Source organism: Passer domesticus, chromosome 1, assembly GCF_036417665.1.
Source record: "Passer domesticus isolate bPasDom1 chromosome 1, bPasDom1.hap1, whole genome shotgun sequence".
In the NCBI taxonomy this organism is placed as follows: Eukaryota; Metazoa; Chordata; class Aves; order Passeriformes; family Passeridae; genus Passer; species Passer domesticus.
This window is the reverse complement of record NC_087474.1, coordinates 151,271,471-151,283,229: the sequence shown is the minus strand read 5'-3', so window position 1 is coordinate 151,283,229 and position 11,759 is coordinate 151,271,471. Positions and strand designations below refer to the sequence as shown.

General features: G+C 42.3%; 1 long non-coding RNA gene across 5 annotated transcripts in view; it reads left to right on the top strand.

The window, feature by feature from the left end:
• Positions 1-1,465: 1,465 nt before the first annotated feature.
• LOC135284962 (uncharacterized) overlaps positions 1,466-11,759 on the top strand; it is a 34,096-nt gene continuing 23,802 nt past the window's right edge. For 3 of the 5 annotated variants that reach the window (XR_010350024.1, XR_010350023.1, XR_010350018.1), the window contains exons 1-4: positions 1,466-1,923; positions 2,095-2,185; positions 5,023-5,182; positions 5,551-5,698. This is a non-coding gene — a long non-coding RNA (uncharacterized LOC135284962). Of the gene's footprint in view, positions 1,924-2,094; positions 2,186-5,022; positions 5,183-5,550; positions 5,699-6,832; positions 6,922-7,527; positions 7,663-11,759 lie in introns of those variants that run through there. The other 2 variants (XR_010350019.1, XR_010350021.1) reach the window with 2 other exon arrangements.

Sequence of the window (11,759 nt, the reverse complement as noted above, 5' to 3'; positions counted from 1 at the left end):
TTCCTTCATGTTGTTATAAGCACAAGTGGTAATTACAGGATAATTTGGGTTGACTTTCAAACTGCACTAAAGCCCCTTTATGCAGCTTTGGCAACATAAGGTGACCTTGCCGAGGGGACAGAAACAGCTCAAGAAGATGGCGTGGCAAGGGCATGGGTGAGGAAGAACAAGCTGGCCCTCTCGATGCCACTCTAAAGGGCAGGGTCAGGACAAAATATATCCAAGTTCTGCTGGCTGCTGGTCTCTCCCTGAAGCAAAAGAGGTTTGCTGTTTGGTCTGGGATGATAGGTTGAGTTGTGGCCACTGGTGAGCAGAATGTGCCAGTGACAGAAGAAGGGGATGAAGTGCAGCAAACACGTCCCAGTGCAGGTCCAGCCTAGCACAGTGCTCCTGTTGCAGGGAGCAAAGTGACCCAGAACAGAGCTGATGTTGGATAGCTTTGCCCCACTTTGGCTGGGAAAGCCTAGAGGAAGGCTGGAGGTGGAGGAAGCTGCAACTGCAGCCCAGAGTGCTCTGGCTAATCTCTTCTCAAAGCTGCTCTGAGATCTGGACAGCCCCAGGCTGCCTAGGAGCAAGGGGAAGGGGAAAGGTTAAAGAAAGGCCTGTCTGTCCTCTTTTTTCTCTCTTGCCCCAAGCATAAGAAGCAGACTTGGGCCTGCTGGGTTTCTACAAGTATGACATGTTTCTTTAGCAGCTCTAGCTCTCTGCTCCATAGAATCATAGAGTTGTTTATGTTAGAAAAGTCTTCATAGCACAGTTTGGAAGAAAATGCATATTTTCTCGTGCCTGAAGGGTGGGTGTGTCAGGATCCCCCACACCCAGAGCTTGGTCAGGGGCTGCCAGTTATGGGGAAGCAGCCACAGGAGACACCCTGGGGATGCTTTAGGGGTGCAGTGACCGAAGATCTGCTAAACACTGGCTCTGTTGTGTCACGGTACTTACCACTGAGTACTTCAAAAATAAATAAATAAATTAAGAAGAAGGGAAAAAAATAAAAAAGAAGAAGAAGAAGAAAAAAAAGGAAAACATAAAACTAGAGCAATTTTATTTTCATTCTGCTTTTAAGGAGGACTTTGGCGAAGGAAAACGCTAACTTGCGCCTTGCCCGCGCACTCCCCTCCTCCCGCCGCCCTCTGTGAGGGGCGCTGCGGGCGGGGCCCGGCGGGGCCGGCGGTCCCTGGCGGGGCCATGCTGCCATCCAGCGGCCTCCCCGCCATCCAGCGGCCTCCCGGCCATCCAGCGGCCTCCCCGCCATCCAGCGGCCTCCCGGCCATCCAGCGGCCTCCCCGCCACCGCCACAGCCCCCGGCCTGCTCGGGCCGGCAGAGGATGGAGCCCCTCAGCCGATGGAGGTGCGGGGGCTGTCCCCGCTGCCCCCGCAGCACCTCGGGCAGGCAGCGTGGAGAGGCGGTGCCCTCCAGCTCCCGGGCCCTTGGTGCCCCCTTCACCCTCCTGCCCAGCTTCCCTCCAGCCAAGGGCTCCCCAGAAGGGAAAGGGGAGCAGGACTTCCCTGCTTAGGTCCCTTTGCTGTTTCTTTTTCCTCCTCCCCCTCTCTTTGGAAAGGATAGGGAAGGACTTGATTTGTAAAGATTTATAAGAATTTTGAAAGCTCTTTAAGTAATGCCATTACCCAATTTATCTCTCCTTTTTGAAACTAGTGATCCTCCCAAATCAGTTAGAGTTTACAGCTGTGGAGATGAAAGTCAAGGCAAGTTGATGCATTTAAATAAATGCCTGGAATGCCTAAAACGTTCATCCACAACCACTCTCCCTATTTATCTCTCAAGCTGAATCTTAGAATGGCTTGGGTTGGAATGGAGCATTTTAGATCGTCTAATCCACCCTTCCTGCCATGTGCAGAGGGACATCTCTCACAGATCAGGCTGCTCAGAGCTTTGTCCAACCTGACCTTGAATATTTCCAGGTATGGAGCACCTACCATGTCTCCACTAACCTCTACCTGTGTTTTACCATCCTCATTGTGTAAAACTTCTTTCTAACTAACCTAACATATCCCTCCTTCAGTTTAAAACCATTGTCCCTTGTCCTGTCACAACAGGCCCTGCTGAAAAGTTTGTCCCCATCTTTCTTATAGAGTGGAAGTCACTATGCAAGACAAGCCTGCTAGAACCTGACACCATGGTGTGACACACATCCCACCACTGGAGCTGGGGATACCAACCCAGGTATTCCTGCCCCATCCACTGCTCAATCAGCCCTTGCTGCTTTATGTCAGTTTGACCCCTAGTTCTGTCAATCTTTTTAAATTTCAAATGGGTTTCTTCCTGTATCCAAGTCACCAGGTAACTGCTAGAGACACCAGCTTGATTGAAGAGGTCATAAGATATATCAGGGCAGGAACTAAACTGCATCCTGAGCCATATGGTGTCCGCTACATGGGCTAATGTTGGAGCTTGCAGTGAGGTACAGGATGGTTTCTACTACAGGGCTCCTAAATACAAGGATCTTTAAAGTGTCAGATTTCCAGAGCAGCTGAGTACCTTGAGCTGTCTACAACTTACAAACCAGCTTTCTGTCTTGCACATGAATTAAGGTGACACCTCCCACCTTCCCAGCAGTGTAAGGCAACAGTCAAATGGATATTTGTGTGCACCTCATGAAACCTGACAGTCCCGCATGACACAATGGGTGTCAGCTTTACCTGTGACTGTAAATACACACATGAACACTCATTACTGATGGGTCAAGATCTTAAACAGAAGACTGTGGGCAACTGAGGTCAGGGATTGTCTATGACTAAGGAATATAGAAAAGGGTTTTGGGTTTTTTTCCTCTCAATCTGTGAACTTTGAATAGTTTTTAACAGCAAGACTGGACCTGGAGAGAGTGTGACAAGTTATAATTCCAAACTCCATCTGATATGCTGACAAATTCCATCCTGCTTATCATGTATGAATGTAGATCAGGGATGAAATGTAGGTCTCTCTCAGCCAGACCAGCCAACACACTAACTAACAAACCCAACTCAACATGAAGGGAAGGATGCCTCCATTATGGGGAGTAAGAGAGAAGATGGAACAGGGACGTTTGAGGCCATCAGTGGTGCTGTGGGACCCACTGGTGTGTAATGGAGTAGAATTTGCTGGATGTGATCTCTGCTCATTACAAATTTCAGATGAGTGTCTTGTAGCCCTGCATGGGACTGCAGCAGATTATACCTCGTTTTTCAAACCCTCCATCAGGAGGGCACCTTGACTGATGCTTCTAAAGGACTCTCTTGTCCAAACACTGGGTTTCTCTGCACTAAAACTTATCAAGCTGCAGTCTGAGATGTTTTTTTTGTTCTACACTTTCCTTTGCTTGCCAGTGTCTGTGATGAGGGACTTTGCGGTCTAGAACTGGGGACTCCCACGCAGTTCAAAATCCGACATAAATTCATAGGGAGAGTTTTCAGCTAAGTTGAATTATATTTTGCACTTATTTTCATGGGAACCCTCAAAATTGTTGCCTTTCTCTTCAGTGTCTCTGGGGGTTTAAATACAGTGTGGTGCATTGTTATTTTGGACTGCCAAATGAGTGGGGAAGATTGAGGCCACTGAAGACTATGTTCATAATTAGGCTTATCCTCCTACAGTAATTCTCCTGTGTGCACTGTCCTCCCACTTTCAGAGAGGAAGTAGGGAACACCTTGAAGCAAGCAGAGATCTAATGGGATCACTCCTCTTCACAGACAGTGTCAATGGGAATGAAGGAACAAAGGTTTAAATGTCTCCTCACCATCTGATCCCATCTGATCCTGGGAGATAACCACACATACATGGAGAATTCAAAAGGAAGAGTGAGGGCTCTGGGATTTCAGGAGCATACAGACAGATAACTATTGTCTTTTTATTTCTGTTCATTTTCAAATGCATGTATCTAAAATTCTGCTGATCCCAGTTCTGAGATTTCTGTCTGAGAAATTACACTGTCACATTTGGGAACGGGAGAACAGGACACTTGACACCACCTCAAATGGGCTAAGGGAGGGGGCTGTTTCACCACCAATTTTCTCTCCTACAACCACTTTAACTGAGGTTCTCAAGGGCCTGGTGATCAAAACATAAGTTAATTCTGTGGGTTTATGTCAAAAATTGCCCCTCTCTGCAGTATCATTCCTTCTGCCTCTCCCCACCTCTTCTGTGCATTTGAATCTGTTCTCAAGCCCTTTACACCCCACTTAATCCCCCCTCCTCATGGTAAAATCAGTCCTCCACACCAGGCTTCAGCTGTTTCTTGGAGCTTGTCTACTCACATCACTGAGCAAGGGATGAAGTAATGAAAATTACAAGCTGTGGAAATTTGATCTCTCTATTCTGTAATTACTGCTCTCTGAAATCTGAGAATATATATTTACTTTAATATTCTTGCAGAGGAGGGAGGTATCCCCAAGGCATAAAGGAGAGAGACAGAGAACTAGGAAGAAGGAATAGCACGAAACCATTTGTACTTGATTAAATGTTATATAGAGTAGTGAGTGGATCTTTCCTTTAAGGCTGACACAAAATCACAGCATTGAACTCATCTTGGTATTTAGAAGCAGTTAGCACTTCCTCTTTGCAATGTACATTTATATATAGTCATTTGAGAGTGAGGAGTTGTCATCTTCTGCTTTCCTAACACATAATTACCAGTGTTTGCTGTTTCATGATGATATGTTGGCATTTTGCTGAAGAGTGTAGATCCTGGAGTCTTGTAAAATGCAGTAAGAATCATAGTTGTCAGTCATAAAATAAAGTGAAAGAAACTCAATTTATTTGTCTTAAAAAAACTAGAAAATATGATTAGACTAAACCCTAAAGGGTCAAAATCTTAAATTAATTAAAACATCTGCTAGATTTTGTTTTGAACTTGTATAGAACTTCTAAAAATGACATGATTTGGGGAAAACAAATTGGCACATGCTATGTCAAAACTACTATTGCTGTTGCAATAATATCTAATTTGGTAGTTTCTATATAAAACAAAGTCAGTCTCTGCCATGAAAAGCTTAGACTCTATCTTCTATCTTTTTACTGTTCAGATAAAACCATAGAATAAACATGAATGATGAGCTGGGTATCAAGTTGACCAGGACTAAAGGACTAAGGAAACTCTGGCCTTCACTAGTGTAAATCTTCAATGTTTTGCTTTGCTGACCCTCCAAAACCTGTGAAGGAAAATGTTCTACAAATGTCTTTCTGGTATTGTGTGCTTTTTCTTTCTTATAACATTCTTCCACATATGTGTTCATTGTGTCCATTGTCTTCCTGGCTCTATTGTCCCTTGGATTTCTTTAATGAAGAAAAAATAATTTAAAAATTGCATAACCAAAATATACTGCTAAAAACAGCCTTGTGTTTCAGAGCTATCTGAATGAAAAGACCTTATTTTTCTGTTCTGATCCAATCTAGTTCAAGAGTCATTGCCTTCATCTGCTTCACCTACAATAAATATAATCCTCGCTGAAATATCAGTTGAGTAACAGTGAAAGTCTGGCAGCTGACTTGCTTGCAGAAAGGCAGCCAGATCAACCTCCCAAGATTTTCTCTACTTCTTTTTTCCTCTCCAGGAAAATTATGCCTTGAAGTAGTGCATCTTGAGGCATTTCAGAACTGTGTTGTTTGAACCCTCTTGTTTCTGGTAGCTTGGTATCACAAAGGCATGAGAACCAAAACAGGGAATATTCTGGAACACAAAGAAGAAGCTTCTGACTGCCGGTGAGTAATGGCTGATGTATTTCAGGGGGGAGCCCATTGTTCAAGCTATTCTGTGTTACTTACCCTTGTGCTCGGCACACCATGAGGAGTAGGGGCCTCAGTGGATGCTGTGTGTCCTGTGTCACCCCCTCAATGCTCTGTAGGTGCTACAAAGACTTCACTAAGAAGTGTTGCTGCAGAAAATATTTTTCATATGTTTCTATTTTTTCTCTTGGTTTATTAATTATATGAAAGGAGAATATGTTATCTCTTTTCCAGTTTCCTTTCTCTCAATGTTCTCAGGACATTCATTGATCTAGCCAAGTAATTAACACATGCAGTTGATTTAATTTCATGTTTGTCTGCTACCTGCTACAAATTTACCCTGTAAGCACTGGGCCATCCCTTGAGAGTAAAGCTTTTGTTATAGCTTTTGCTTTTATAACTTTCTGCTGGTATTTAGAAGATTTTTAAGTTATTGAAAAGTCTTACAGACCAAGAGTTAAGTCTAAGTGATATTTGAATTCTGCCTAAGTTAGGCCTGGGCCCACAAATTGTTGCAGGGAATTTAGCCAAAGTACTAAACTCAAAATCTAAAATGAAGTGATTTTTTTCATTATCTAGTCAGCAATGCTGTGAGAAGTTTTGGGTTTTCTAATATTCTGCCTTACATATTTTTGAAAGTTATCTGAAATTTGCATGAAGTTTTTTATAGCTTTGGGCTAAAACATATTTCTTGTCCCTGTCTTTCACCAAAGAATGAGAAGCAAATTATTTTAAATGCAATCTGCTTCTGTCTGCTTGTAGAGTTGTCTCTTTAGTTTGAATTATGAAAATCTATCATTCACTTTTTAATGAAGGGCAAAAACCAGATATCTACTCTCCCTCTGTCATAAGTGCAGAGGATACAGACATTTCCAGAGAGTTTCTGGTCACCAGCCGTAGCTACCTGCATCCCAAGGCATGTAGGGAGTCTAGATGAGAAAAAAAATTGGATGCTGAACTTGCAGATTGCTTAAAATAGGTGAGATGAGTCATATCACAAGATTCTTAGAGTATGTACAGCTCATACCCACTTCTACACAGCCAGACTGTTCAAATAATTGGTCCTTTTAGGAGTAATACAAGACACTATTTGTACCTATTTGCATTTAGAATTTTTCTTCATCTGTGGGCTGATGGAAATAAAACCATTTGTGGGATCTTTCCTAGAGCTTTCACCTGCTTCTGAAGTGATGACAACAGTAAGTCAATAAAATCCAGAGCACCCCAAAGGCCCTAAGGATTTTGATTTCACTGTCTAATCCACGGTTAGAATGTCTAAAATAACACAGTGAAGAACAAGTTTGTTATAAATGGCTTACTACATCCTCCTGCCACTCCAGCCAGAGCCCACATCTGAGATAAACCTGAGAGATACAAGGGCCAAACTGCCACAGGTCACTTTTCCACCCCCTAGCCCGTCTCATTTCTGACAGAAGGCACTTGACAAGGCAAGTTAAAGCCAACAACACTGGAAGTTGCCTCCCTGCTTTAGGGAATTGGATAAGCTTCTTTTGCAGCTGTTCTGGTCCATCAGAGCAGAACAGAACAATTAGGGTCTGTATCTGATGGATCCCTGTGCAGGAAATGTCACAGTTAATAGAATCCTTTTTGCACATAAGACTCAATATTTACTCCTGGCCTTATTTATATTAGTCCAACAACCAATAGTGCTTCTACCTACAGTAAAGCTGTAACTGGTTTTAACCCACAAAAGTGATCTCAGAGTCATTGAAATCAGATGTAAAAAAACACTGAATAAATCACTTTCCTGACTAACCAGAATTACTCTTTACTCTATATTCCAGTGCCCAGGCTGAATACCTCTCCTCCACAAAGATTCTGTGTAAATTAAGAGCTCAAGAGAAGCCATTCCAATCTATTGGATCAATGGCACGGCAACTAAAACTACATTAAGTAGGGCCTTGATACAATAAACTATGACAACTAGGAAAGGAGTTGTTTGACTTTATTGGAACATTGATTTGTGAACTAAAGTTTCCCTAAGTTATGTACTGTAACAGATTGCAACACCTACTTTAGAAACATTGCAAAGCTCTTCTGGGTCAGTGATCTAAAAAAGTATTTCTAAGCTGTAACCTTGAAAGAATCTTCTTTAGTCACACAGACGCAGCAAAACATACATTTAGTGGACTACCTTTAGTTGTAATTGTTACTTTGCATAAACTTACATGTGTTCCACTTAAATAGGTTGCTGACCTTTCCTGATATTGAATATTGGATAATCATTGAATGTTTTGGGTTGGAATGGACCTTAAAGATCCAAACCCCCTGGCATGGGCAGGGAACCTTCCACTACATCACATTGCTCAGAGCCCCATCCAGTCTGGTCTTGAACTTGTCCAGGGATAGGGCCTCCAAAAGCTCTCTGGGCAACCTGTTCCAGTGCCCCACTACCCTCACAATAAAGAATTTCTTCCTAATATCTAATCTAAACTTGCTTTTCTTTAACTTAAGGCCATTCTCCCTTGTCCTACCACTACATTGTGAAAAGTCCCTCTCCAGCCTTCTTGTAGGCCTACTTTCAGGTACAGGAAGGTTCTATAAGGTCTCCCCAGAGCCTTCCCTTCTCCAGTTTGAACAGCCCCAACTCTTTCATTCTGTTATGAGAGGCACTCCTGTCCTATGATCGACTTAGTGTTCCTCCTCTGGGAACAAGTTCCATGTCTTTCTTGGAATAGCGGCCCAGGAGGTGGGTGCAGGACCCCAGGGTGTCACAAGGGCAGAGTAGAGGGGCAGAATCGCCCCTCTTGACCTGCTGGGCATACTTTTTTTTGATGCAGCCCAAAGTGCAATATTGAGTCCTCTTGAGTTTTTTGCCAACCAGCACGCCCAAGCCCTTTTCCCCAGGGCTGCTCTCAGTCCATTCTCCACCTACCTGGGGATTGCCATGGCCCAGGTGCTGGACGTTGCACTTGGTGTTGAACTTCATGGGATTCACACAGCCCCACCCTCCAACCTGTCTAGATCCCTCTGGATGGCATCCTGTCCCTGTAGTGACTTGACACATCTTGGTGGGGTCAGAAAATTTGCCATGTTGACAACAATAAATTCAATATTCTTTAAATAAAATCCAGTATTATTTTTATTATCCTTCTTCATGAAATCTAATACCTTAAAGCTGGTTGTCTAATTAAAAAAAGCTAATTGTCAAGGTTCCCACTATTTTAAAGACAATGTGAGGAACATCTGCAGTGTGATTTATTTCACCATCCTTAATCAAGATGGGCTGAATTGCTTTATTGAAGTAGCTTTCCATAGGAAAAGTGTTATCTTGGAATGACTGACTTTATATCTTCTGTTGCTTTTTATCTCTTTATAGTCCTTCAATATATTAACTCAGCCTCAGCACTAACTCTGGGCCATGAGTCATTGTCCTGTTATTGCCCCCAGGTGTTAGGGTGTTGTAAACCATTGAGTTGCCTTCGAGTTTGGTACAGTATCTTTCCTGTGCACTCTGATGTACCCCAGAAAATCAGAATCCGTAATGGTTGATGAGACACGTAGTATATTCATTAAATTATAGATCTGTTTTCTTAGCTAGCAACTTCATGCACATAGTGAGGGATTTCACCTGAATGGCCAGGACAGGTTTTGCCAGCCAGTTTACACTCCATGGTGACCAGGAGTTGGGCACCAACTGAAGAGCAATTCCTCAGATGATAAACCACAGCTCCCTGATATGCACTCAGGTCTGCTTAGGTGTTAAAATCAAATGAGTCAAAGTGGAGGACCTGTGTTTTGTCACAGTTTCACAAGAAAGTGAGGGAAGGCTGGGCAGAGAAGTCTGGAGTTACACTTGGCTTTCTTCCCCTTCTCCTACAAACACTAGAACTATCCCTTGCTTGTGGGTGGTGGCACATTCTCATAGGTGTGTAATGTGTGGACCGGTAAAAGAAATAATACAGTGTGTGTTCAGAAAACACCTGTACTTATTCACCAGTGGGCACCAGAGAAATGGAGAGAAGACAGTTAAATGCCAGAGGAATGTTCACCCAGGGGCTCTGCTGATGCGTGTTCCAGGCAATGAGTTATAAGGCCTCTGAATTAAAAGTCCACCTTATGGGAGCAGATGGACTTTAAAAAAGTGAATAAGATTTGCTGTGTATGTTACAACATGATCATTTTTGCAGCAGTTATTTTTCATCCTAATTTGTATAGGGCATTCAGAAACAAGGTATGGAAGACTTACAGGAAGGGAAAATTGTCATATAGATGGTTAAAATAGCACAAATGTTTCCTACAGATCAGCTAACACAGTTCTCACCTTGTGACTCCATGATGATAAATCCTCACTTGTTTACATAAAATATGGAGGGTGATAATATCCTCAGATGAATATCCATCCATTGGATATCCACTTACTTCATTGGTTTTGACAAAAAAAAGGCAGAACTTTTCCAGTCATTTAATTGTTCTATCAATCCCCTGAAAAAAGAGATGCTTTCTGATAAAGGAACCTGCAACTCAAGTAGAATCTAAATATGCAGTAAGTGATAACATCTAATCATTTCCCAGGTAATCCAAAAATCTCTGTAGGAAATGATACATAAAATGCTAAGAAAATTTAACAAAGTAAGCTGGAAAAGAACAGGTGAATTTCTAGACACAAAGAAGATGACGTAGGATTCATAACTGAATTCTTCTCTTATCTCTGATAACAAAAATAAAACAATCTAGGCAAATTCCAATCAAATACTACAAACTGTAACAAACTGAGTTATCTTACTGTTGTGTACACAGGACCCAGAGTGCCTGCAGGTTTCACTTTTAATACTGAGAGTGTCTTGGTGAGAGACTTATTCTTGTGCCTCCAGCTGGAGGACAATATTACAATTGTAGGTGGATACACTGCAATTGTCTCAGAAGAAAGATTGAAACAGAAAGGCTTTATCTGTTGATGGGGGAATTTAATCATGGTGCATCAAAATGGCTTGTGCAAACATTCCTCTAGTATTCTGCTTCTCTGCCTCAAATTCAAGTTAGAAATTGGAGCATGCACAGAAAAAGAGCAGCTGGAAAACCCATATCCATGTAGCTAGTACTGTTATAGATAATATTATTTTATTATTGCTATGCTATTGCAGGAGTGCCTATATATTTCCTCTGAGATTTGTCTACAGCTGTGTTAGCTGCTGTATAAATAGGATAAGGTGGTCCCTGCTGAAGTCAACAGAAAAATCCTTTGGTAGAATTTAGATCAAGCCACAGATGTTCCGAAGTTCCCAAAAGGTAGCTATTCATAACTCCTCTCTGTCTGTCTAAATTCACAGGGGGGAACTGACAAACAAAAATATCAATACAAGGTTTAACATGATGCAAAAAATCTGTTAGAAGAGATGGTAGAAGAAGGAGGATAAAGGCAGGTGTATCCTGGAAAGAGTGATATTAAACCAGATGCTGCACTTCAGTTTAATGTATTTAACAGCCTGTGGAGCATCCACTTAGCCAGCAAGGTCATTTCATCTTTGAACTCATGTCAGCTCAGACTTGGGAGTTTTGCTTGGTTAAATTTCCATGTTCTCTTGTACTAGTAGTGTAAACATTCTCCACCCCCGAAACAGCCCCCAATGTTTGTCTTTATCATCTTCATATAAATGTCAAATGCTATTTGCCTGCATTTGCATGCAGCCTCTCTGCTTGTCACTATGATTACAGAACTGGTATCACAGCTGCACAGCACAACCTGAGGGGAAAGAAGGAAGAGTCAGTCTTCTCCTCTCAGGCAGAAAATATTGTGGAACTGTTGGCATGTTGGGTAGGTGCACTTGTTCTGGGGAAAGAAGGGAAAATGTGTTCATCAGAATCAGTAACAGAAACAAGTGAAATGATAAACTACTTGTTCCCTAGGGGGAGGAATCTGCACGTCCTTTTCTTCTCTCTCCCATTGACTGATTTTGTAATTAAACATTAATCATTTTGTTCTCTTGCCCAGTGTTTCTCCTTCCACAATTTGTTTCAATCTGTTTAGATCTTGATGTCTTCAAAGAAAAGTTTCCCTCCTATTCTATTTTTATAC